We start from the raw sequence: 26,911 nt of genomic DNA, 5'->3' as shown, positions 1-26,911 counted from the left end.
CAAACGGGCAGCCAGTGCAATTCTTTCAGCAGCACGGTGACATGTTGGCGATACCCTGCCCCAGTGGGCAGTCTCACCACCGCATTTTGCACCAGCTGTAACTTCTGGACCAACCTGAAGGGCAGCCCCACATAGAGCGTATTACAGTAACCCAGCCTGGAGGTTACCAGTGCGTGGACAACAGTGGTCAGGCTATCCCAGTCCAAAAATGGCCATAGCTGTCTGACCAGCCGAAGCTGGTAAAAGGCACTCCTAGCCACGGAGGTCACCTGGGCCTCTAGCAACAAAGATGGATCCAGGAGCACCCCCAGACCACAAACCTGCTCTTTCAGAGGGAGTACGACCCCATCCAAAGCAGGCAACTGACCAATTATCCAAACTTGGGAACCACCAACCCACAGCACCTCTGTCTTGCTAGGATTCAGACTCAGTTTATTGGCCCTCATCCAGCCCACCAACGAGTCCAGGCAGCGGTCAAGGGCTTACGCAGTCTCTCCCAATTCAGATGTTACGGAGAAATAGAGCTGGGTATCGTCAGTATACTGCTGACACCTTGCCCCAAATCTCCTGATGACTGCTCCCAAGGGCTTCATATAGATGTTAAACAGCATGGGGAACAAGATGGTATCCTGCGGCACCCCACAGCACAACTGCCAGGGGGCCGAAGGACAGTCACCCAATGCTATTCTCTGAGAACGACCTTGGAGATAGGATCGGAACCACTGTAAAACAGTGCCTCCGATACCCATCTCACCAAGTTGGCCCAGACGGATACCATGGTCAATGGTATCAAAAGCCGCTGAGAGATCAAGTAAGAATGACAGGATCGCACTCCCCCTATCCTTCTCCTGATAAAGGCCATCCATCAGGGCGACCAAGGCCGATTCAGTGCCATAACCAAGCCTGAACCCAGACTGGGATGGGTCAAAATAATCTGTTTCATCCAAGAGTACTTGCAATTGCTGCGCCACAACAGCAACTCTTGATTTCCAACAGAAAGGAAAACCAAAAGGTCAGGAACAAGACTAGAAGGAGGGGCTCTAAAGGAGGAGTTAACAAACACACCCTAAAGTATTTATTTTCTCTCTGTCCTTCCCTAAACTTATAGTATGGGCAAGTTTGTTTTTCAGGTGCAATCTAAAACTGAGATACCTGTGGAGCATCAAAGCTAAGCTCAGGAGCTCACTGTCTTTACCAAAGTAGTTCAGTTCATGAAGAAAGAAAGCACAGGGACAGACCACAGGTGAAGGAGTGTTGTAGCTATAGTCAAAGTCAAGCTTTTGAGCCTGGTATTCCTGGGGATCTCTCAAAAAAAGGGTGAGACAATTCAACAGATTAAATTTCATTCATGTAAGAGAGCCAGTTTGGTGTAGTGGTTAAGGTGTTGGACTACGACCTGGGAGACCCGGATTCGAATCCCCACACAGCATGAAGCTCACTGGGTGACCTTGGGCCAGTCACCGCCTCTTAGCCTCAGAGGGAGGCAATGGTAAACCCCCTCTGAATACCGCTTACCATGAAAACCCTATTCATAGGGTCGCCCATAAGTCGGAATCGACTTGAAGGCAGTCCATTTTTTCAAGTTAACACACTCTTTGGTTGGAGGAGTGAGAGGGAAGGTCACTGCCTTTCCCTTCCCTTGGCCTGGCTGTCATGTTTTCTGCCCCAGTGTTTGTGTTGGGGGGGATTGGCTGGTGCTATGTACCTCTCCCCCCAGTGCCCCACCTAGAAATGTGGCTGCCCCACCTAATAAGGAAGGCTGACTGCAGGGCTGCCTGGGACCTTCTGCATGCAAAGCAAGTGTTCTACCACTGAGCTCTACCACTGAGCTCTTCCCCTGTTAAAAAAATGGAGAAAAGAAAAAAATGGCAAAGACAGAGAACTGATGATGTTGAAGGCAGAGTGGCTGTGAAGGCAGCATGAAAGCAGCAGCCAAGTAGAGTTAATCCAAATGTCATTTGGGGTTTCCAGGACTGTTGGACAAAAATGAATAAAGGCAGAAACAACAAATAATTTTTGAATTCGTGGAATCCGTTTGTCACATATGTCAACCAAAAAGAGCATGGTCATGTGCTACCATATTATGCCCAAATATGGAAGGTTTGAGAGTCACAAGAAGATTTTTTGGTTTTTGTAAACTTAACAGTACCGATGTCTATATTTTCTGTCATGGGGGGGTTTGACAGAGAACCCTTAATATTGGTTTTTCTAGAAACACCCCTATTTTGTAATTGCCATAAAGGGGAGGGGGAGGGGTCAGTTTATTTGTCTTCTTTTTCTTCCTTTGGTATAGTTCTTTTAGATTGCAGAGGCTGGATTTAATGGGATTAAATCTATTGGTTGACATACTTATTTTTCACACTTTTGTAGATTTATACTTGTCTTAAATTAATTTTAAAAAATAAGGAAAGAAACAACGGGGCAGGTGGTCAGGCTACACATGTATCATGGACCCAAGTTCATATTGTCTGTAGCATGCTTGGCTGACAAATAAAGAAGCTTGATCAAACTAAACAGGAAAGGTGTACAAACTGCACTCTCATGCATGTTCACTTAAGTCATTTCACTTGGGCTTGCACCTAAGTTAGTGTGTATAGGATTGTCGGCTGTGTCATGAACTTGTATATTTTTATGAAATGTTAAATTGATGTTTAATATTATGGCTCAGTGCAAAGAACTCTGGGAGTTACATCTTGTCAGAAGACAGGCCTCTGGAAAGGCAAAAATGTTAAGTTTTGTTTCCAGCTGAAGGCAGTTAGGGAGGCCTGAATAGAAGCACCTGGTTATCTGTGCTAATCAGTGAGAGCCCGGTACTCAAGGACATGCAGGCCTGTGAAGGTTAAGAACACAGTTGGGAGGGGGGCCTGCAAGGCGTGAAAAAGTGAAGAAGCATCAAGAAGGGATTACATCAGAAAGCCCCTGATTGGTTAATTAATCCTGGACCGTTGGGTTTCGCCTTTGTTCCCTTGGAGAGGTTCCCTTGAGAGGTTCCCTCTGGAAGGTTTCCCTGGATGATGCCTATGGGTGTCCATCTTGCTGGTGGCTACCTACGTAGGGTTACATTGCTTTGTACCTGATGCTATTCTCTCTGAGGAGAGATGAGATTACAACCAACTACCTCCTAAGTAAGTAGACAGGATAGCTAGGTTGTTATTTTCTGGTAGTGTGTGTGAATTCTCTTATGTATACCTAAACCCCTGATTGGGTGTGTGGTTTTGAGGAATTGTTTTGCTGCTATATTTTAACATGCACTTATATTTTCAATAAAGCTACTTCTATTTAACCTGGTGTGTTCATTGAGGGTAAGGGTGGTTCCAAATCCGGCACCTTGACCAATTGACCATGAAACTACCAAGGATAAGGGAGTTAAGCCTAAATCTATTTGTGGGGTTTTACCAGAGGTTTCTTGACAAGGAGTGTAAGTTTGGCTCTTGTCTTATAGAACCTTGGTTTACCTATTTTCTGGGTTCAGAGTTCCCCTAGCTCTGAGTTGAACCAGTGAAGGGGTGGTGGCAGCCTATATTCTACCTTGCAGGGTTGGTGTTGGTTTGCACACCCTTGGCAAAGGGAATTTGGTGATTGGGTTCCAGAACAATTGCCCTAAGGGTGGGAATTGGGTCTGAAGCATGGTCCCCGTGCTCTGATGAGGCAGTGGGTCCCATGACAGGCTGAATGATGTAAAAGCCTGAAAAAAATATGTTTCTGCAAAGAAGGCTATGGGTGTTATCAACAAACAAGAAGCAGACTCATGACCTGATCACAAAGTGAAAGCTCTTTGTCAAGCAGATCTGGAAATCTTCATGACCAGTGATTTCCCTTTCTACTAAAGCAGAGGGGGAAAACCTGTGGCCCACCAGATGTTGCCAGGCTTATCACCTTTCACCATCATCATCATCCTTGACCATTGATGGGATCATGCTGGTTGAGGCTGATGAGAGTTGAAGTCCAACAATACCTGGAAGGTTACAGCTTCCTCGCCCCTGCACAGAATAGACTTATTTGAAATGATTATCTGACATCTAGGCCTTGACCCTCAGTTTTCATAAGTCCAAGGGGTTTTGCTGAAAGATCCTGTGGATCCTTCAAATGATGGCAGAGCCATATATGCCAAAAACATGTTAATCCTCCATCAAGAAACCCTTACTACTGCTTACAGAAGATATAATTTGTCATATGTAATAAATAACCACTGAAACAGAGATTGGGCTGTAACGGTGGCTTTGTACTATCAGAATCACTTCCTTTTGTGCAAGGGGCAGCACCCCATTTTTGCCAATCCCTCATCCCCAAAGCATTCCCTCTCACAATGTTCCCATTGATTGGGGGTCCTGTCTGGAGCAGTACAGGATATGTATGACTCAGAGGGCTATGTTACATAAGCATAACGGCTTTCAGCTCATGCAAAGGCACATTGGATACAACCCATTGTATTGTTTTTCTCCCTATTTTGATATGGGGGGGCTTGCCTCATTTGGAATATCGGGAAAGGATGTCTAGGAGGAGGAAAGGCAAGCATGGAATGAAAGGGACATTTTGTGAATCAGAGTGGAAGAAAATGGACTAGGGGCTATGAATTGGGACAGTGACACTTACAACTTCGGTCTATTAACCATGGGAAGCTCCCGTCATTCTTATTCTATTGCAGCCATGGCCATCAGATTTTCAATTCCCCTCCCCACCCTGCACCAAGAAAGGCTAAAGGGGAGGAAAAAAACCCTGGTTCATTCAATATAACAGATGGACAATTTTCGGGATTCTGTATTCTGCTTGCATTGTGCTGTACTCTGCATTCAGGTGCACCAAATACCCACAACCATCAGACTAATGGTAGAGCAACTTCTACAGGCTGCAGACTGACCCACTGAGACAGATTTGGACAATGTTTTAAATATTCATTTTATACACTCTGCAAAACTAAACACTGGTGATGCAGTACCAGTGTTGTTGTTTTTTTAAAAAAACAAAACAAATCCTGGCAGCTGGCACAATCATCCCCAGTTGGCTGTTGCACAGGTTGTTCCAGTTAATACCACCCATAATGTTTATGGTAATCGGTGTTTATTTAGGACGGGGCACACCTGAGCATGATCCCCCACCTTCCACCCTCTCATCCCTTGAGTGGCTGCTACTGCGTCACGGCTGCAGGTAAAGTACACATCCGCTTTTGCCGCACAGCCAGGACGGCTTTCCCTGCCTCGCTTCTGCTGCACTTCAATCTTATTTAGTTCTCATTTGTAAATGGGCTGCAACCCAACACAAAGAATCAGTGAGAACATAAAGCTGCTCTCCCATCAGCTTTAATTGGTGCTGGGTTCTTCATTACCTACACACCTGTTTCCCGTGCACCATATGGTCAGAGGTAAATAGACTGTAATTGTTTATCCAGAGCTGGATTTTTTCTCTCTCCCCCTTCAGTTCAGTGCATCTTGCCACTTGGAGAGAGTCACCTTTCCGAAAAGATTCTGGTCTAAGGAGCAGGTGTGATCTCAAGGTCGGAGACAAGGAGAGAGTTATTTGTAGTGTCCCCTGTTTCTCTGTAGCTCTAATCTCTTTGTTTTGCCCCACTGCTGGTGCTCCCCACAGAAGTGTAAACAACACATAATTCCCCCTTTGCCAAACCTCTACTTCTCTTGGCAATATCTATGCCTCTCATACAGCAGCAAGTTAACATGACAGTTCTTTTTTTTTTTTAAGTATTTTTATTTCCTGGGGTTGGCAATGAAAAACAAGGGGAATGGCTCGTTTTCCTTACCTGCAGAAGGAGCAAGTAGAGAGCAAACACAAGTGGGAGACTTTTCTAATTAGAGAATCACAGGAACAGGAGGCATCTCAAAAAACGATCTAGTCCATCATCGTACCACAGTGACAGTTATATATGTCACAGGTATATTGGTTAAAAAAGAAATAAATGATAGTATTGAAGTGGAAAAGGACTTGAAGATCATTGCCTACTTTTCTGTATTGGGACAAGAACCCACAGTGAACCAATCCTAATGGATTAACATGTGCTACAAGATGAGAGTTAGGAAGATTGCCAAGTTTCAGTTTGCCATTGTTGCTTTGTCTTTAGTAGCACGGTCACATGCAGATATTAACACATGGTAGCACGTATCTTCATGCTTCACTTGCCAATTTTTGTACACTAAACTATGGTTAAAGGGACCAGAGCAGGCCAGTCTTTGAATTTACCAGCTATGGGCAAACCTGATTCTGGGTGGTAAAAAATTATCAGTCAGCCTAAGACATTTTGTTGTCTGAGGGGCAGGACATGATAGCACCTCCCCCTTTTCTAAATACAGAAGATGACCAGACTGGCAGCTGAACCATATTCAACACTGGTGGCAGAATGGTGTCCCATTGCACCTGAAGACAGTAGGCTAGATGGCATATATCAGACACCATAGCATGCACAGCAGAGTCCACTACCTGCCTTTCAGCATCTGCCACCTGAGGCAGCCACCCCATTTCACATAGTAGTAGAGTCGGCCCTAAAAGTGGTGACATTCTTCTTGGCTGAATTTGGATTAGATTCAGTTAGATAAGATTAGATTAGATTTAAAATAAGTTTAGCCAGCTCTTCAGCTGAATTCTCAGGATGGTATACAATAAGAATGATAGAACACTACTGTAAATATAAAAGTACATATAAACAAATGACAGAGTAGAGCAACAGCATAAAAATTTGGTGTAAAACTTCAGCACAGCAGATAAAAGCATCATACAGGGAGCTGATAGTACCTCTGCTCACAATGGCATCAAAGCTGGCTCCCCGAGAGAGTCCTGGGGCAGGGGGGATTCCATAGGCAATGGCCCTCTCTCCAGTCAGTACCTGCCTAAATTCTAGGTGATCTGGAGGAGAGATGACAAATGCAGCATTTGGACAAGCTCAGGTGGCAGAAAGCAGTCCTTTAGGTACCCAGACCTCAAGCCACACAAGTAAGCACTTTGAACTGTGCTTGGAAATGGGTAATGGGATCACACCAGAAAGGTTAGGATTTGATAGCCCTCTTGAGTTGTTTGGTACTGTGGATAATGAACACATGAAGGGGCTGCAAAAAAACATGTTGATTAGTCCCATCCCCTTGTCATATAATGTGTGTATTCAGTATCGCCATCACCCCTGGCCAACATGCAATTGGCATCTGTCATGAACTGCTACTGTCAGTTCAGTCCCAGGACTCAGTTCCTAAACCCAGGGCAACTGATCCTGGCAAGGCACATCCTGTGCCTCCCTTCCCCGGGCTAAGTAAACCAACATCAGCCCTGCAAGGTAGGTAGACTGCCACCACCCCTTAATCCTGGTCACCCACTCTGAGCCAAAGGAAAACCCAAAGTGACAGAAATAGGCCTGCCAAGGATTCCAAAGACAAGAGCCAAGAATGCACTCCTTTTCTTGGAATCTTAGGCAAAATATCCAAATATACGGTAGTCAGTGGCTAATTGGCCAAGGTGTTGGACTCAGAGCCAAATCTCCCCTGCAATGAATACACACTGGTAAATAAGAAGTAGCGTTATTAAATAAAATATAAGTGCACAAGTATAGCAGCAAAATAACTCCTTAAAACCCACACCCCTGAGTGCCAGGTAAAATACAGTCACAGACAAAAATAACAAAACTGTCTAGCCTAATCTATACTTATAGTAGAGGTAAACAGCAAAATAACTTCATGGTTCCACATCTCCCCAGAGATATATAGCCTGGATAGCAGATGGAAGATGGAATCCCACATAGGTAGCATCAGCAACCATAGGGGAACAAAGACCCAAAGTCTGGATCCTCTTCTTACCGGAAAATGCCAAGCAACAGCCAGGAATTAATTAGCCAGTCAGAAGGCTTTCTGATGAAGAAATCTTCTGGAGCTTTCACACCTAACGGTCATGCACTCACCAACCTCCCAAGGCCGATTGGCTGTGAAGTACCAATCTCAACTGATAAGCAGGTGTTCTTGCTTACAGCTTAATTAACTAGCTTCAGCTGTGAGAACTGCAATCTCATGGCCTTCTCAGAGGCCACATTTCAGGCAAGATGTTTCTCCCCACAATTTCTTGCCTCGGAACCATTTTAGTTTTTAACCTTTCAAACCAGGCATTCTTGACAGCATCAGTCTGAAGGGACCCTGTGCATGTCCTTATGTGCATGAATAGGGCTTCCTCTACAAGGATGGGAATCCTGATTGACCATCCATACATGCATAGGGGTCCCCTTCAGACTGATGCTGATTTTGCGTTGGCTGGGGAGCATGGACAATGCATGTGTCCACAATATATATAGGAAAAGCTACTCAGCACTTTCTCAGAAAGAACCCTTCACACATTCATTACCAAAGTGGGCTATTAACTCCACAGAATCAAGGCAACTGATTCACTTCATTCCACACAGGGCCAAACAGGCCACACACATACACCACATAAACCTGGTTCTTCCCAGCTCAGCCCATGCCTCCTTTGAAATCTGTTCTTGTGCCATGACACCCAGGCCTCTGTCTTCCAGGTTAAAACAGTCCATTGCTTGGCTATTGCAAAATATCTCACTTGATGACACTCAACTCTTTGGGCCCTCCAGTCAAAACGCACTGGACTGCTGCTTTTTCATTCACCAATCAGGCTCTCAGTTCGCACAACCTATTGTTATCCTCTTTTCTTTTTCACTGCTGCTTTTGTAGCTGTCTGGTGAGACTGTAGGGGAGAGGGGAAACTTCAGTTTGTTTTTGCACTTCTCAGGCTGAGGAGTAATTGAGCCAAATCCTGACAGTAGGAAGCATTTCCTGTCACCTTAATCTGCAAGCAATTGGTCTTTAGTGTGACAGAAAGTCTCTGTTACTTTCAGAGCTGATTAATCATCAGCCAAATAAAGGCATTAATTTTAGCCCAATGTGTAGTGGGATAAGATGAGAGTAACATGTAATACAGTATGTATGATGTCTCCATGCTGTCATCACACACACACCCGTGTTTTCATACTTGTTCTTAGACATTCTCAGCATATGCCAATAGCTTTGTTTTTTCCTTTTTATTAAAGAGTGCAAATCCCTTCACCAGCACCACCAGCACCACCCTCTTCTGCCTCATCTATCCTCAGGGCCCTAGCACTTACATACCCAGGTGATCATGATTTACGGGAAGATGATATACAACCTGCTTGCTCATCAATGTTTGCAACTAATCTTGGAGCTGAAATTTCTCCACAGGAAAAATAAAGCAGAGGAGCTTTTCCTCATAGGTTATGTCTGTCAGCACAATGTTGCCCTTTGATTGCTGCTCTTCAAAAGAAAAGATGCACTAATGATAAACCCCGACATTGCTTGAAAGCTGCAGTGAGGTTTATATATATATAAGAGGGTTTTTTACACAGGCTGAGAAACTGGTCCCCAATGGCCCATCTTCTAGCTGTAGCCTCAGGTTAGCAGCAAACAAAAAGATCCCCTCATCTACTGTCAGACCCACGTCTCTTCCCTTGTGCTGAAGTTAGCCACAAGGGTAGGGGAATGTCCATGTTCCTGCATGCTATCTACTGACGGACCTCAGAGGGCTCACTACAGTCATTAGTGAGGCCCAAGATCCAGCATCCTCAGGGTCCTTCAAGAAGTCTGGTCATCACTTGTTTGGAGATATATGGATGAAAGTATTATTTCCTATTGTTTCATATACCGCCTGGGAAAGTGACAATAACAAGCAATGGAGGAAGCACAGAGAGAAATAGCAAATGTACAAGAAGCTTGCCAGTAATGTGGGTAGAATTTGCCTCTCTGCTTGGGTGAACTTCTAACAAGGCAAAACTCGGTTATACCCTAACAAAAACGTTACACAGTTGCCACTGACTTTTATTCCCTCCCCTCAGGGCCAGGCCAACATGCTTTACTGCCCAAAGCGACGATGGCCCTTCTGCCGTTCCATGTACCGAAGCCAACTGGGCTGGCACCTGAGTCTTATTTCAATACCAGCAAGGAGATTGTGTCCTCCCCCACACCTGAGAGCAGCTGGCTAGTTATGGAGGTGCAGGACAAGCCTCATGACACACACAGCTCTGTTCTCTGACAGAAAGATACAGCCAGAGGGGTTCAGGAGGAATGTCAGGAGGCTATCTTTGCTGCTTCCAAGCCTCTGCCACCTGAGTCAGCCACCTCACTCTGCAAAAAATAGGGGCTGCCCAGCCTCCCTCTGCTATCTATCTCTCCGGTAACATTTGATGTGATGTTATAACATCACAGTCAGTGTTTCCCTATCAAGTCATTGTCTGGTGCTTGCAGGGGGCAGAGAGCACAATTACATTGCATCACACATGTCTTTTACCACATATTACCAGGAAGATGTGTGAGGGGGAAGCATGTTGATGGCAGCCATGCGTCCCTCTTAATTGGACCACCAGTAAAGGCAGCTGAATAATGCAATATATGCATGATAGCAAGAGTTATTTATTTCTGAAGGGTTCTGTCAACAATGTTGGGAGTTAACCGCACTGCAGGTGAGGAGGTGTGTTTGCATGCACACATCCAGCATGCATGTTTATAAATCAGCCAGATTTTTGGCTGTTGTAAAAAGGGGTAAAGAGGATGGATGCTATGCTTGTTGCATGTGATCTAGATAGGCATTGTGTGTGTGTGTGTGTGTGTGTACTATTCTGGTTTGTAAATCACCTTTTAATTGTGCTCTTCTAACTCTTAAAAATACATAAACCACAGAGCCTCAGTCTAGAGAAAGTTCTACTTAAATCTCATTGAAATTAATGGGACAAAGTCAAGTAATTACTCGTCCCATTGATTTCAGTGGGGTTTGAGCATTACTTTTTCAAGATCAGAGCCCATGTCTGTAAGTGTAATCACAGACGCCATTCTCTATGCATGTACTTGGGCCTGTGAGTCAGTGAACACCTTGTGCAAATGCAAGAACTATTGTGCACCCAATAGACTGTTTATATATACATTTGGTTTATATGTGCATCAGATGGGGGTGTGTGAATGTGGGTGTGAGTGTGGAACAACTCAAATAAAGAAGGCAATTGGATGTCAAATTGTATTTAAGTAAAGCATTTATATCCACTGACTTTTATAGAATCCCCACTGATTGATTCCAAGCCCCATACAATTTCTCCCAGCAGTGCACGTCTCTTCCCACCCTTCTCCTTGTCTCCCAGGATGAACGCTCTATTAAATGTGAACTTGATTGACTCTTCTGTCTATAATGGAATTTTATCTGGGATTCCTGTTATGAGCTTATTTTCGGCTTTCTGTCAGAGGCTTATTCTAGATAAAGAATGCAGAAGATGCGCTGGGGTGTCAGAAAATATATGCCGATCCCATCCATCATTCTGTCAAAGTATCAATCAGGACATATGCTGCATGAAACAGACTTGGGTTGTTGGGATTCTATTAATTTTTCCCCATCCGCAAGGTGATAGTATAAAGGTAAAACTTTTTGGTCTGGAGTCTTTCCCTCTTGGACCTGATTTGTTTCTGTCCACGGTTGAGAACATTGGATTAAGACCACACAGGTACAGGAGGATCAAAATCAGATGCACTCCTGCACTCCCAAGTGTCTTAATGTTTATTAGTAGCATGGAGGGTACCAACTACATCATATTGAAACCACAGACTGTTGCACAGTTTAGAAGCTCTGATAGTATGAATACTCAGGGGAGTTTTTAGACATTACCATATGAGTCTCTCTTAAGTACTACAGATTTTGACCAGTCACACTTTATTTTAGTATAAAATAAAAATGGAAATGGACTACCTTCAAGTTGATTCTGACTTATGGCGACCCTATGAATAGGGTTTTCATGGTAAGTAGTGTTCAGAGGTGGTTTACCATTGCCTTCCTTGGGGCTGAGAGGCAGTGACTGGCCCAAGGTCACCCAGTGAGCTTCATGGATGTGTGGGGATTTGAACCCTGGTCTCCCAGGTCATAGTCCAACACTCTAACCACTATGCCACTAACTAAGAGGTAATTGTTGAAACATATTTTGACATCCTACCCATCCTATGCCACCTCCCAAGTACACACTGCTAATAGTGTGTCCTGCACCACCTGTTCTGCAAGCCTATAGGAATACTGAACAATGCTCGAACTATGCTTGGCTAGAGCAGGGGTTGTCCAACAACAGTTCACATATCTCAGATTTCACATACTGGGATCCAGATAGCAGAGGTGTCACATTTTCAGGACCTGAGATAGCTCCCAGAGAGAGCTATTAGGCAAGAGAGAATTGAACTAAAAAGAGCCAAGTGTTGTGATTCAGGACCGGAACTCGCACACCTTTGCACTGGAAGAGAAGTTGTGGGTTACACAATAACAAGGGAGACACCCTCCCTCTAAAATCTCGGGAAGCAGTCACTGAGGCAACCCCTCTTACAGAGAGTACCCAGGCCAAAGAGGAAGAAGAATCCACACGGCTTGTGTTTTCTCTGTCTCTGGCTCCCTATGTTTTCTTACCAATGTGTTGTCATTAGTTTTCTTGCCAATGACTCCTCCCTGGAAACTCCCTAAGTCTGGGTCTCCATGCCAGTTTCAGAGGAAGTCTCACTGCAGTGCATGTCTAACAAGCAGAGCATTGACCCTTTAACTCAGCTTTAGTCTCCCCTAGGGAGAGACCTATAATGCACACCACCATGCAGTTTAGTCCTCAGTAGGCTGCTATGATACCTGCTCTTGTCAAATATTCATACCTCAATTGCCCATGGTACGCTGTCCCAGGTCCTGGCCCTGGACTACCATTATGTGCTTTTCACTATCAACGTCCTGCTAATCTCTCAACCTGTACAACCTACCCAGATGCAGACACAGATGCAGCCTTAGTCTACACCACTGGGTAGTGGTTTCTCTGCAGCTTCAGTCACAAACAGAAGAACAAGCAGACCTGCTGGGTGCCCACACCTTGCAACTTAGCTGACAGTGGATAGGAATTTAAAGGGTCAGGGCCTTGGCTTGCAGCTGAGCCCTCTAGCATCCCTGGTTGGCCTCTTATTATGCTTTTGGACCTCAGCCAAGGGCCTACAAGGAGGTGGAAGCCCTCAAGTGCTTGGTATAGTGCTGGCACTATAGATCACAGTTCTTCATTTGAGGACCCTCAACCAGTGGATCAACCTAGTTTCATATGTTCTTCCTACAGCTAGCCCAAATTTGGCATCTGTGGATCACTGAAGCAGACTCACCCAATCCGTAGGAATTGTCTTTGCGTCAGAGATACTTTCCAAAAGGATGCAGGAACTGGGATTTGACAAATGGATAATTGCCTCTTTGCTCATGCAATACATGAACGCTAGCAAAGGGTAGCCATTGTGTAAAAGAAAGGGCATGTTCTATCTGAATACTCTTGAGCATTCCTGCAAGCAAAAACCCCAAGCCACACACTATTTTACCATTTCAACACCATGAGCTTTTTTACTCGTGTGAACAGTGCCTGAATTTAATTTGCGCCCAGCTGCCACAGCAGAGATTAGCTGCTGATCACTGCTACATAAATACAGTAAGAGACTGCTATATAAATACAGTAAGAAACGACTGCAGCGTATCTAAGATGCAACCATAGTTGGAAAAGTAGGCTTGCTTATGATCACTTTTGCAAATCATTCCTAGATCTTCCAAGCCCATCCTTAGCCACCATGGAAGGATCTTCACAGTAAGTAAATGGCAGAATCAGGTTGAGAATCCTGATGTCCTAGACCTTTCTGTAACTGCTACAGCTACTCCATACTTTGTAGATATATAGCTGATGGTAACATCCAACAGTCTTGGCTCCAGGCTTGTATCTGTCTTGATCTCTATGTGAGATGATAGGAGCAAGAGAATTAAGTGCTTTTTGCTTTTTTTCTTGATGACAAAAATAATATAGAGGCCCTCTAAAAAGTGGCTCAACCTAACACAGAAGCGCAGTCTGGAAATGCTCATTCCCAGCGCCAACAACAGAAGCTAATGTTGAACTATAGCTAGATCAGACATGCAAAACTTTTGATCCAGGGCATGTATGGTAGCCTAACGGGAGCCTGACAATGTCACAGCTTTTCCTGCTTATTTAGAACAGGCAGGGATGAGATGGGGAGTGGTTGTAAAGCAATTAGCAGACCACTATACAAAGCTGATGGGCTGTATTCAGCTTGGTTGGACTTGAGTTGCACAGCTCTGAGATAAGAGTGCTAGGTTTGTAATGTAATGACATGGAAAATTCCAGTTTCAAATTCCTGCTAAAATATGATGCTTGCTTGGTGGCCATGGGCAAGACAATGTCTCTCAGTCTAACCTTACAGAATGGCTGTTAGGTTAAAATGATAAAATGGCAGAATAGAAATGCCATTAAATAAATAGGAGCGGTTCTCTCTCTCTCTCTCTCTCTCTCTCTCTCCCTGCTCCATCCTACCCAAGAGGCCAACAAGCAGAGGCCAGTGAAGCCATCACTGTGCAGTTTCGGCAACATGTCAGCCCTGATCACCTCAACTGTCTCTCTCCAAAAGTTGTTTGGGAAAGGCATTAAATCTGCTCTTCAATGTGATTAATCATTGTCACTGTAGTTCGAGGCAGCCTCAAGTAGAGAATGGGTGCCACCTCCCACTAGAACAAAGGAAATGCATGCCTGCTGTTGCCATCATTTAATGTGAGGAATCCCTAGAACTATAACCTGACCCAACTTAGCTGACCTTCCAAAATGTATACGGAACGCAACCTAGTATGGAGAACTCCAATCTGTAGCATAGACAACTAGAATGAGCTGCAATAGCCAGGTAGGTAAGGAGCAGGACAGCAGAATCAGAGCTTGGAAAAGTTGCTTTTTTGAACTACAACTCCCATCAGCCCCAGCCAGCATGGATTGGGCTGATGGGAGTTGTAGTTCAAAAAAGTAACTTTTCCAAGCTCTGAATTATGGGAGACGGGGGACTAATATGAACTGTATGTAGAGTTTGGGCCTTCCATAAATGGCCCTAGGGATGTGGTTGCATGTGTGCTGTTAGGCCATGACTGTGAGCATGTTCTCAGACCTAGACTGTAAGTGTATATTCTCCAGTCCAGGGAGCCTGAGGTCAGTGGCAGAAGCCAGATTATGATGGACAGATGGTTCTGGCATTTTTACTGGTCCTGGCCAATCCAGAATTTCCATTTGGTCAGCCAATCACAGGGCTGAGTTTGTACACCCCTATTCCCCTCTGGCCTAAAGAGGGTTCTGAAGTAGGAGAGTGCACACACAGTCTGTGATAGCTCACCAAGTTAGATCCCAACTTTGGGCTATGGGCACAGATGCTGGCAAAGATCTCCCAAACCAGACCCAGAAAAGAGTGTCAGGAACTTGCCTCATAATGAGACTATAATTTTTCAAGGCTCCAAATTCTTCTCTGCCATAGGTTAACATCTGAGTAGAACTCCCAGCACCACTTATCTCCACTACCCTCCTCATCCCAAGAGCCACCCCTGGTTAATCTCTCTCAGCTGTGCCCACCAGGTTTCTCTGTACAGCAGCAGGCAAGACCTGGGGGGCGGGGAGGTGGAGTTGCAGTGGTCTATCGTGATACTATCTCCCTGTCCAGGTGCCCTATCCCACAATGTCCAGGGTGTGAGTGTATGTATTTGAAGCTGGGTGGCCGGGACAGAATAGGGATTCTGTAGGTGTACCGCCCACCCTGCTGCTCAACAGTCTCCCTTCCTGAGCTAGATGGGGTGGTCTCGGGGTTGATGTTGGAGTCCCCTTGGCTTGTGGTGCTGGGGGACTTCAACATCCATGCCAAGGCCGCCCTGTCGGGAGTGGCTCAGCACTTCATGGCCCCCATGACAACCATGGGTCTGCCCCAGGTAGTATCTGGCCCTACCCATGTCGCTGGCCACACCCTGGACCTTGTTTTCTGTGTGGAGGGGGTTGATGGTGATCTTGGTGTGGAGGAACTCTCGGTGGTTCCGTTGTCATGGACAGATCACTACCTGGTGGGGTTTAGACTCACTGGGACTCGGATCCTCTGCAGGGGTGGGGGACCAATTAGGATGGTCCGCCCCAGGAGGCTGATGGATCCAGATGGTTTCCTGATGGCTCTTGGGGATTTTCCTGTCACCTCAGCAGGCGATTCTGTCGAAGCTCTGGTTGACCTGTGGAATGGGGAAATGGCCAGGGCAGTGGACACGATCGCTCCTTAGCACCCCCTCTCACGAAGTGGAACCAAACCAGCTCCTTGGTGATGAAACGCGTGAGACGGAGACTAGTGTGACGTTGGCGGAAGACTCGAAGCGCGTCTGACCGAACACGGGCTAGAGCTGCTTTGAAGGCCTACTCCATGGCAATGCGGGCAGCAAAGAAATCTTTCTTTTCTGCCACCATTGCATCTGCAAGGAGCCAGCCAGCGGAGCTGTTTCGAGTGGTCAGAGGCCTTTTACATCCCGGACCTCGTGAGAGCAATATGGATCACTCAACAGCCCACTGCCAAGAGTTTGCACGGCACTTTGCAGATAAAATCGCTCAGACACTATCATTGATACAGTTCCAGGGGATGTAACTTTGGCCTCTGTCTGTCCTGTAATGATGGATTCATTTCAGTCTGTTTGACCTGAGGACATGGACAAGATTCTTGGAGAGACAAGGCCACCACATGTCTGCTTGACCCTTGCCCTTCCTGGTTTATAAGAAGTGCCAGAGAGGGTCTGGCTGAGGGGGTACAGACAGAGCTTGGAAAAGTTACTTTTTTGAACTACAACTCCCATCAGCCCAGTCCAGTGGCCATGCTGGCTGGGGCTGATGGGAGTTGTAGTTTAAAAAAGTGACTTTTCCAAGCTCTGGGTACAGAGAGTTGTTAATGCCTCCTTATGTCAAGGCAGAATGCCAGGTTGCCTGAAGGAGGCAGTGGTAAGACCTCTGTTAAAAAAGCCCTCCCTGGACCCCTCTATAATGGATAATTACCGGCCAGTGTCCAACATTCCATTCTTGGGGAAGGTAATAGAGTGTGTGGTGGCCTCCCAGCTTCAGGGATTCTTGGAAGAAACAGAGTATCTAGATCCATTTCAGTCTGGTTTCAGGCCTGGTTATGGGATGGAGACAGCCTTGGTCACCTTGGTGGACGACCTACGAAGAGAGCTGGACAGGGGGAGTGTGTCCCTGTTGGTTCTCCTGGACCTCTCAGCAGCTTTCAATACCATCGACCATGGTATTCTTCTGGGTCACTTTGCAGGGATGGGACTCAGGGGCACTGTTCTGCAGTGGCTCCGTTCCTTCCTGGAGGGATGAAACCAGAAGGTGATGCTGGGGGATTCCTGTTTGACCCCTTGGCCACTCGCTTGTGGGGTTCCTCAGGGTTCAGTTTTGTTCCCCATGCTATTTAACATCTACATGAAACCAGAGCTTGGAAAAGTTACTTTTTTGAACTACAACTCCCATCAGCCTAATCCAGTGGCCATGCTGGCTGGGGCTGATGGGAGTTGTAGTTTAAAAAAGTGACTTTTCCAAGCTCTGGGTACAGAGAGTTGTTAATGCCTCCTTATGTCAAGGCAGAATGCCAGGTTGCCTGAAGGAGGCAGTGGTAAGACCTCTGTTAAAAAAGCCCTCCCTGGACCCCTCTATAATGGATAATTACCGGCCAGTGTCCAACATTCCATTCTTGGGGAAGGTAATAGAGTGTGTGGTGGCCTCCCAGCTTCAGGGATTCTTGGAAGAAACAGAGTATCTAGATCCATTTCAGTCTGGTTTCAGGCCTGGTTATGGGATGGAGACAGCCTTGGTCACCTTGGTGGACGACCTACGAAGAGAGCTGGACAGGGGGAGTGTGTCCCTGTTGGTTCTCCTGGACCTCTCAGCAGCTTTCAATACCATCGACCATGGTATGCTTCTGGGTCACTTTGCAGGGATGGGACTCAGGGGCACTGTTCTGCAGTGGCTCCGTTCCTTCCTGGAGGGATGAAACCAGAAGGTGATGCTGGGGGATTCCTGTTTGACCCCTTGGCCACTCGCTTGTGGGGTTCCTCAGGGTTCAGTTTTGTTCCCCATGCTATTTAACATCTACATGAAACCAGAGCTTGGAAAAGTTACTTTTTTGAACTACAGCTCCCATCAGCCTAATCCAGTGGCCATGTTGCCTAGGGCTGATGGGAGTAACTTTTCCAAGCTCTGCATGAAACCACTGGGAGTGGTTGTTCGGGGGTTTGGGGTTCGGTGCCATCAATATGCTGATGACACCCAACTCTATTTCTCCTTCCCATCTACTTCCAAGGAAGCTGTCTCTGTTTTAAACCAGTGCCTGGCATCAGTGGTGGACTGGATGGGGGCAAACAAATTGAAGCTTAAGACAGAGGTGCTCCTGGTCAGTCGTAGGATGAATCAGGGAATAAGGATACAGCCGGTGCTGGATGGGGTTACACTCCCCCTGAAGACACAGGTTTGCAGTTTGGGTGTGCTCCTGGACTCAACTTTAAACCTGGATTCCCAGGTTTCTGCGGTGGCCAGGAGCGCTTTTGCACAGTTGAGACTAGTGCGCCAACTGCGCCCATTCCTTGAACCGTCGGACTTGGCCATGGTGACACATGCCTTAGTTACATCCTGCTTAGATTACTGTAACGCGCTCTACGCGGGGCTGCCTCTGAAGACTGTTCAGAAACTCCAGCTGGTTCAACGTGCTGCTGCCAGATTGTTAACTGGGGCAGGTTACAGGGACCATACTACCCCCCTGTTAAAAAAGCTCCAATGGCTGCCAGTCTGTTTCCAAACACAATTCAAAGTGCTGGTGATGACCTATAAAGCCCTATACGGCTTAGGTCCAGGCTATTTATCAGACCATATCTCCCTGTATGAACCTGCCCGGGACCTGAGATCTTCAGGAGAGGCCCTTCTCTCAGTACCCACCTCCTCTCAAGTACAATTGGTGGGGATGCGGGATAGGGCCTTCTCGGTGGTGGCCCCTAGGCTGTGGAATGCTCTTCCTAGGGATATAAGAATGACCCCCTCCCTGCAGTCCTTCCAGCATCAAGCAAAGACTTTCATATTCCAACAAGCTTTTGGTACTGATGGTTGCTAAAGTTGGGACTGCTGGGAACTGCACTACTAATGCCAAATTTTACTATTTTTAAATTGGTTTTGATTCCTTTTTATCTAGCAGTGTGATTGGTTTAATATTGGATGTAGTTTAATTTCATTTTAAAGTAGATTCTCTATGTTTTAATTATATGTGCTTTTATCCGGAAGCTGCCACAAGTTCCAGTATTGGAAGGATGGCGGGATATAAATAAAGAATAACTAACTAACTAACCTCCAAACATACTCCTCCCTCCTTTCCTTAAATCAGTGGTGGTAGTAGCAGCAATGAAGCTCCCTGGGGAGAACAGTGGTGTAAGGATTTTCTTTCTTCTCTGTCACCTGGTTGTGCTGCATGCTGAGGGCATAAAGGACTATGGGAGATGTAGTTCTTCCAAATGCTGGGGATGCTGACCCTGTTGGCAGGAGAAGGGGCAGGGAACTGAAGGGGCTGGCTCAAGAAGGCCAGGGTGTGAGACAGGTTCTGAATTTCACGTATTGGTTAGAAATAACCTGTCAAATATCCCATCTTTGCATTAGGATGGAAATCAATCCATGCTGAGAAAGAGCTATTAATCAGAGGGATGAGAAAGGATTATTCAAGTTAATATGGCTGTTGACAACTGATGTAACTTAGTGACAGAGGGCCTCCCTCTTTCTCTCCATTGCTTAGCAAATTAATTTTCCTGTACATCCAAAGGGTTTTATGCACATTTTTACTACTCTTCCAGCTCCTTTCTCCTCCATGCAAACAACCCTATCACTCTTCTTGACTGTCAGCACCCCTGCTGAGAAGGCAGGGAGGGGAAGTGATTCTTCTTCTTACGGTCCCCCTGACACCCACACCTCCTGTTTCTTCCGCAACCCTGTTCTCCCCTCCTGCATCCAGCATGATAAATATTCATAACTCAAGGTACAAACTGTAGCACATACCCCAACACAATCAGGCCACTTACATTATTACACAGGGACTAATAGCAGTGAGTCCTGCATACAATGCCTGTCTCTGGATAGTGAAGGCAAAGAGAGCTGCTCAGTGGAATGCAGAGGATGCTACAGAATGGAGGGTGGGAGACTGAGCCAGTAATGCAAAAATGGGGACGCTGTGGCCCTCCAGATGGTGTTGGACTCCAGCTTGCATTGGCTTGGCTAATGCAGGATTGATGGGAACTGGAGGCAGCAGCCTCCAGAGGTCACCAGTTCCTCATCCCTGCATTGACATCAGTGCAGCTTGGTCAATCATGCCCTCTGCTTGTGAAACTCTGTTCGGTCACAGGCAAGATCTGTTGAGGTTAGTTGGCTCTTTCTGGTAAGAGGCCAGGAACTGAGAACAAGTAGGGGGAATGGGAACATTAAAGGGGGAAAGAGGGGGCATAAGATGATGCTAGGCTGGTCCATTGGATGCTATGCTAAAGAAGTTGGTTACAAAGATAGAGATGAAAGCCAGGGTGGTGCATGGACTAGGATGGGGGAGACCTGAATCCAAATCGCCATTCAGACTAGGAACATAGGAAGCTGCCTTATCAGTCAGACCATTGGCACATCTAGCTCACTATTGTCTACACCAGCCTTCCTCACCCAGGTGCCTTCCAGATGTTTTGCCCATTAGGCATGCTGGCAGGGGCTGGTGTCCACCTAGAGGACACTAGACTGAGGAAGACTGGTCTACACTGATGTGAAGTGGCTATCCAGAGTTGCAGGCAAGGTTCGTTTTTTGCATAGAAACCATGTGCTCTACCACTGAACTATGGCTGAAGTCCACCAGGTGATCTTGGGCCAGATATCATCTCTTACCCTAACCTAACTCCTAGGCTTTGTTATGAGGAAATGGGAAACAGCTCTGAACATCTTGGAAGAAGAATAGGTTATAAATATGATAGATAAAATAAAAAAGAGAGATGGGACCTGGCAAATATAGACAGGGATGATGTCCTCCTCATGGCTGCTTGTAGAATTTTCTGGGCCTGGAAGAAGAAGTGGGACAGAAGGGGGAAGGTGAATGATGGCAGTGAATGGCAGCTATGGACCCCTGTGGAACTAACATATAGCATCAGGTCAAGAGATTCTAATGATGAAAGCAATCTGTAGAATACTGCCGCTCTTAATTTGTGCAGTGCTCAATGCACCCTTAAACTGTGCCCTAGAATTCAATGTACAGAGGCTTGTGGGGATCTTTCTGAAGTATGCTTGTTTATGCGGGTAGCAGCTCAGCAGCTCTCCATCCTCAGGGCCAGTAAAATATTATTATTTATTTTTATTTTTATTTATTATTTTATTATTTTATTTATTTTATTTGTTAAATTTCTATACCGCCCGACTAGCATAGCTCTCTGGGCGGTGTACAACAGAGAAATAATACAACAGAAAAATATAAATATACACAGTATATAAGTAGCCAAACAATAATAATAAACAACAAACTAATGAAAACATCTCAATAAATATACAATTAAGCAATCCCCACACACTTCACAACAGTGTCTAACAAAAATATGCTGTAGTCCAAATAACAGCAAAAATAAATCTCCAAAATTAAATCTTGACCCCAAAAACAACTAAAAAACAACTAACCCCAGTAGTCTATAGACATCCCAAGCAGCAGGTTCACACGCACATACACACACACACGGTCTCTGGCCCCTTCAGCAGTTGCTGTTTTTGTAGCTGGAGAGAGACAGGGCCCCACCCTTCCAGGCCAGGTGGAAATTAGCCAGAAATGCAGGGAGCAGGTCTTGCAGAAACTCACACAGGTAGATGGTCTCTGGCCCCTTCAGCAGTTGCTGCTTTTGTAGCTGGAGAGGAACAGGGCCCCACCCCTCCAGGCCAGGTGGAAATTAGCCAGAAATGCAGGGAGCAGGTCTTGCAGAAACTCACACAGGTAGATGGTCTCTGGCCCCTTCAGCAGTTGCTGCTTTTGTAGCTGGAGAGAGACAGGGCCCCACCCCTCCAGGCCAGGTGGAAATCAGCCAGAAATGCAGGGAGCAGGTCTTGCAGAAACTCACACAGGTAGATGGTCTCTGGCCCCTTCAGCAGTTGCTGCTTTTGTAGCTGGAGAGAGACAGGGCCCCACCCCTCCAGGCCAGGTGGAAATTAGCCAGAAATGCAGGGAGCAGGTCTTACAGAAACACACAGGTAGATGGTCTCTGGCCCCTTCAGCAGTTGCTGCTTTTGTAGCTGGAGAGAGACAGGGCCCCACCCTTCCAGGCCAGGTGGAAATTAGCTAGAAATGCAGGGAGCAGGTCTTGCAGAAACACACAGGTAGATAATTTCAGCTGTATCCATATACCTATGGTACATTGCTTCACCATATCTAGCTTGCAGCTCAACCCACATGTGTCACACCACCATGCAATGCAAACTCACCAGCTTTGTGATGAGGGCATAGTATATGCAGGTTGAGTTTAGATGTGACATATAGTGTAGCAATCATTTTCACCAAATGCTGAACATCCCATGGATTCACTGAGCCCACATTCTCAACAAATCAGCTCTTATCTCTAGTAAGCAGCCAGGGGGAGTGTCTCATTCTGCTGGGGGGTGGGGGGAATCCTGGACACTTGGCTATCATCTTGACCCATCTTTTCTGCTTTTTGCAGTACACAAAAAAACCAGACCCAGGAGCCCAGCACGGTCGTTTCTGCAACCAATTTTGCAATGTGCAAAAGTACTCAAAATCTCTGTGAAGTGAGAGTAGGGTGCATACAAATTCCCCACAAGCCATCGCCACCCTGAGAGCAAATCACCATTTCCTCCACAGGGAGCTGCTATTTGAAGGAGGCTTAAAGGAGTGACATAAAGACAGACAAAAGTGTTGTCATTTCAGGCACTTACCATCACTGTGGCACCAGAGCAGCAACTTGCAAGAAATGGAACTGTGTCATTACTCACAGCTTGATTCCTGCCATTCATCCACTGTCAGCAAAAGAATCCTACCCATACAATCATTTTTTAAAAAAAAAAACACCACAGTGTAAGAAAACGTAAAAGATATTGGGTATGATCTGACCTCTTCCACTAAAAACAAGGGGACTTCAATGTAACTTTGGTTGGATTGCACTGCTTAAATAATCCATGCCTTGAAAGCAGAATTATTATGGTTAATGTTTATGTAATCTATCTTTTAAAATTCCCCACCATGAGAATTCCAGATCTTATGAGACATATCTCTTCAGTAGTTAATTATAGTTTGTCTCTTATGATGTTAGCCCATTCCTGTCCCCCGCGTTTCCTACTCCTAGTGCTCCTAGATGAAGGTCTTCAGACAATGCTTTCAAACCATAGATGAAATAAGCCTGTTTTATGCTGAGGGATGAATCATGGGCTACTTCCACAACAAACATTTAAAGCACTATTATACCACATTAACTGCCATGGCTTCTCCCAAAGAATCCTCAGAGCTATCACTGGTTAAGGGTGCTGGGAGTTGTTAGGAGACCCCTAGTCACCTCACAGAACTACAATTCCCAGTGTGGTTTAAATATCAATCTCTCTTCCCAGGAACTCTGGGAACTGTAGCTCTGTGGAGGGAGTAGTGATCTCCTAACTCTCAGCACCCTTTGCAAACTACAGTTCCCAGGATTCTTGGGGAGAAGTGATGACTGTTAAAGTCATAATGGTACTTTAAATGTATGGTGTGGATGTGGCTATGGTCTGGATGAGAGTAAACAAAGCCTCCTTCAAACCAAACAGCCCTCTCATCAGGGAGGATGCAACATTTCTCAGGTGTTGAATTTGGAGGCAAATTCATTTGTCTCCCAGAATTGGCTTTACATAACCAGTACTACATTTTGGGTAGCCACAGGTTTTACTGGTGATGATGGAAATTAGCATCAATGGAAACAAAGATGGATTTGGTGTAAATATATGCTAATGACATCATTATTTAAACAACCACACACACACACACACACAAACTTTAATGTAATATTGCTGGTGTGCTCCGGAAGAAACCTGCCACTACAATTGAAAGAAGTTATATGTACAGGTGAGGTGAGAATCACATCCAGAGATGGACTTTCTTTGAATTTTTCAGCAAAATAACTCTCACTTCCAAAGGGGCAAGCTGCTCTTTCGTTTCAAAAGTAGACTGACTCTTTAGCAGTTTCAGTTGCTATAGCAAGAATGCCAGTGAAACTTTTGGCTGTTTGCACAAGCCCTTCCCATATATGTGTATTGCTTCTCTACAATAGTTATTTATTTATTACATTTATACCCCACCTTTCTTTTCATCATAGAAACCCAAGGCAGCTTACATATGGTTCCCAGGCGGTCTCCCATCCAGGCACTGGCCAGATCTGACCCTGCATAGCTTCAGCAGGGTGCTGGCCTCATGTGCCTTCAGACCATCGCCTGGGACCGTTGTAGCCTCATTTCTAAATCCTCAGTCCTCATTTCTAAAAAGCATTGTTTCATAAAAATAGTCAAAACATAATGAATGGATGCAATACCAGTCAAACTGGACAGTCTTAAAGCTGTAATTAACTTTTTTCCTGATTCCTATTTCTAGTAACCATATACATGTATTCTCAGCCATTCTGTCTCTCTTCTCCTCCCCCTCACCCACACAGCAGTCTGTGTAAACAGTGGTGAGAGGAAGGGAGGGATCAGTTTATTTCCAGTCTGTATTAGTTTCACATGTGTTCAGTTGTAATTCTGTTTTGTGTTGTCTAACTTTTTAAAAAAGAACAGAAAAGATTAAAATTTAAATTGTATCCCTAAAACATCTTTTTTGGACATATTTCCCACTAAAATAAATGTTTAATGCTTTTTTTGTAAAGCAGAGAACTGTATTCTAAAATTCAGCTGTTGTTGCAGGAAATCTCTCTAAATCAGTAAAAGAGTTTTGGAGAGCATTCTCTAAGCCTGCAATTCTATACCTACTTACTTAGAGTAAGCCCCATTGAACTCAATGGGATTTCCTTCTGAGGATTGCATACCATTATGTTTTCTTTCATGCATGTGATTTTGAGCTATTTTGTGTCAGTTTTGGTTCTGAACGTTGGTCAATACACAACTGAACAAGTAAACTAAGATTTTGAGAAGGTGATGCTTGATAAGAGGGTGGAGAAAGTGATCTTTTTAGAGCAAATTTTGTCTCTCATTTTAAATGCTTTAAAATGTAACATTCTTTCCTCTGTTTCTTTTATTGGAATTAGGGTTGCCAGGTCTCTGGTTTTTGCCCAGAGGCTCCAGTTTTTGGCGGTCCTCTCTGGGTCCCCAAGTGAGTCACCCCTATTTCTAGATTCTTAACTTTTATTTAAAAAAAATAAGTTCCTAGGTGGTCTGGTTCAAGAGATATACACCAAAATGTCAGGCCCCCACACACAACTTCTTTTAGTACAGGATGCTCTAATCCCCACCCTTTCAGGTTTTTAGCCAATAAGTGATAAGGTCTCTACTTAAAAGGCTTGTTGAAAGAGGAAGGTCTTCAGTAGGCACCAAAAAGGCAACAGAGATGGTCCCCATCTAATATTTAAGGGGAGGGAATTCCAAAGGGTAGGTGCCAGTACACTAAAGGTCCACTTCCTATTTTGTGTGGAATGGACCTCCTGATAAGATGGTATCTGCTGGAGGCCCTCACCTGCAGAGCATAGTGATTGACTGGGTATATAAGGGATACAATGATTTTTCAGGTATCCTGGTCACAAGCTGTATAGGGCTTTGCACACCAAAATGAGAGCCTTGAACTTAGCCCAGTTCTGCACTAACTGTAGCCCCTGGGTCAGGTTGTGCTGCATGGGGATTTCTGTGGCCTTGGTTGACTGGCTGCCAGGTTTCTTTAGTTTTGGTTTTTTGTTAGGAACCCTGACTGGTTGTGGGATGCTGAGTTGTCTGTCTTACTCATAGGAATCTTGTTGTGGTTGGTATGGTACTGCATTTAGGAAATCATCATTGTCTTTTCTTTTTCTTTTTTTATTTGCATATACCTCTGACCTCTCTCCCTTACATCCATAGAAACAATAACAGTGGCTCCATGCAGCCCTGGACTCCTGCTGGGAGGAAGAGAGGGATATAAATCAAATAATAAAGAAAGAAAGGCAGTTCAACTGCCTTAAACCCACTAATGAGTAATGATGCACCTTGTTTGCATGACGATTTGTTTCTTGCCCAATAGTGGCAAAAGAGATTTCACATACTGGGATCTGTGGCTTCAATTGCTGTTGTTCCCAAGTCACTGCCTGTGAAGGTAGACCAAACCATGTGTGTCTTCTCTCTGTCAATTATTACTCACTGGAATTGGGTTGGCTGTCAAAGTGAGTTTATAGCAGCTCACAGGGGAGGCAGGAAAGAGTAGAGAATCTTCTTTACTCATTTCTCAAACCTCTCTCTGCAGTGAAGGGTCAAGTATATAAAGAGGTTTGGAGCAGCCACGTTGAAAGGCAGGGGCAGGGCATTCCAGGCAGAGGTTTGCCAACCCTGCTTTGATATAGATATCTTTGCAGAGGATCCCTAGTCAAGCCTTATCAACAGCACAATCCTAACCATATCTACTCAGAAGTAAGTCCTGTCAAGTTCTATGGGGCTTAGTTCTTTAGTAAGTGTGTTTGGAACGTCAGCCTTCGGGGCATCCATCTTTACTCCTGAGTGCTCTCATCCAACATCTCCACAACACTAGGCTCCCTTCTTCCTACAATGGCCTTCTGGTGACTGGCCTGAGGGCACTTAAACCTTTCTTGCCAGAAGCATGTAGGCTAGATTCAGGGGTGAAGTGACAGGGAGGGCAAATAAGGGCATTGCCCCCAATGATAATGCTGCCCCCCAACGAATTTTCCTTCAATCTCCCAATTTCCAGCATTGCAGTAACTTAACACTTCATTTCTTCCCTGGACCTGGAAAATCTTAATAACTATAGGCCGGTGGGAAATATTCCATTCCTGGGCAAGGTCCTGGAATGAGTGGTTGCAGGCCAGCTCCAGACACTCTTGGATGAGACTGATTATCTGGATT

General features: G+C 45.3%; 1 long non-coding RNA gene across 1 annotated transcript; it reads right to left on the bottom strand.

Moving 5' to 3' along the window:
- Positions 1 to 16,739: 16,739 nt before the first annotated feature.
- On the bottom strand, positions 16,740 to 21,797 carry LOC133382117 (uncharacterized). The gene is made up of 3 exons (XR_009761798.1): positions 21,711 to 21,797; positions 17,535 to 17,846; positions 16,740 to 17,176 (listed from the first exon to the last, which is right to left on the bottom strand). It is a non-coding gene; the product is annotated as an uncharacterized LOC133382117 (long non-coding RNA).
- Positions 21,798 to 26,911: the final 5,114 nt, after the last annotated feature.

This window comes from Rhineura floridana, chromosome 3 (genome assembly GCF_030035675.1).
Source record: "Rhineura floridana isolate rRhiFlo1 chromosome 3, rRhiFlo1.hap2, whole genome shotgun sequence".
Taxonomy (NCBI): domain Eukaryota; kingdom Metazoa; phylum Chordata; class Lepidosauria; order Squamata; family Rhineuridae; genus Rhineura; species Rhineura floridana.
This window is presented reverse-complemented; position numbering and strand designations above follow the sequence as displayed.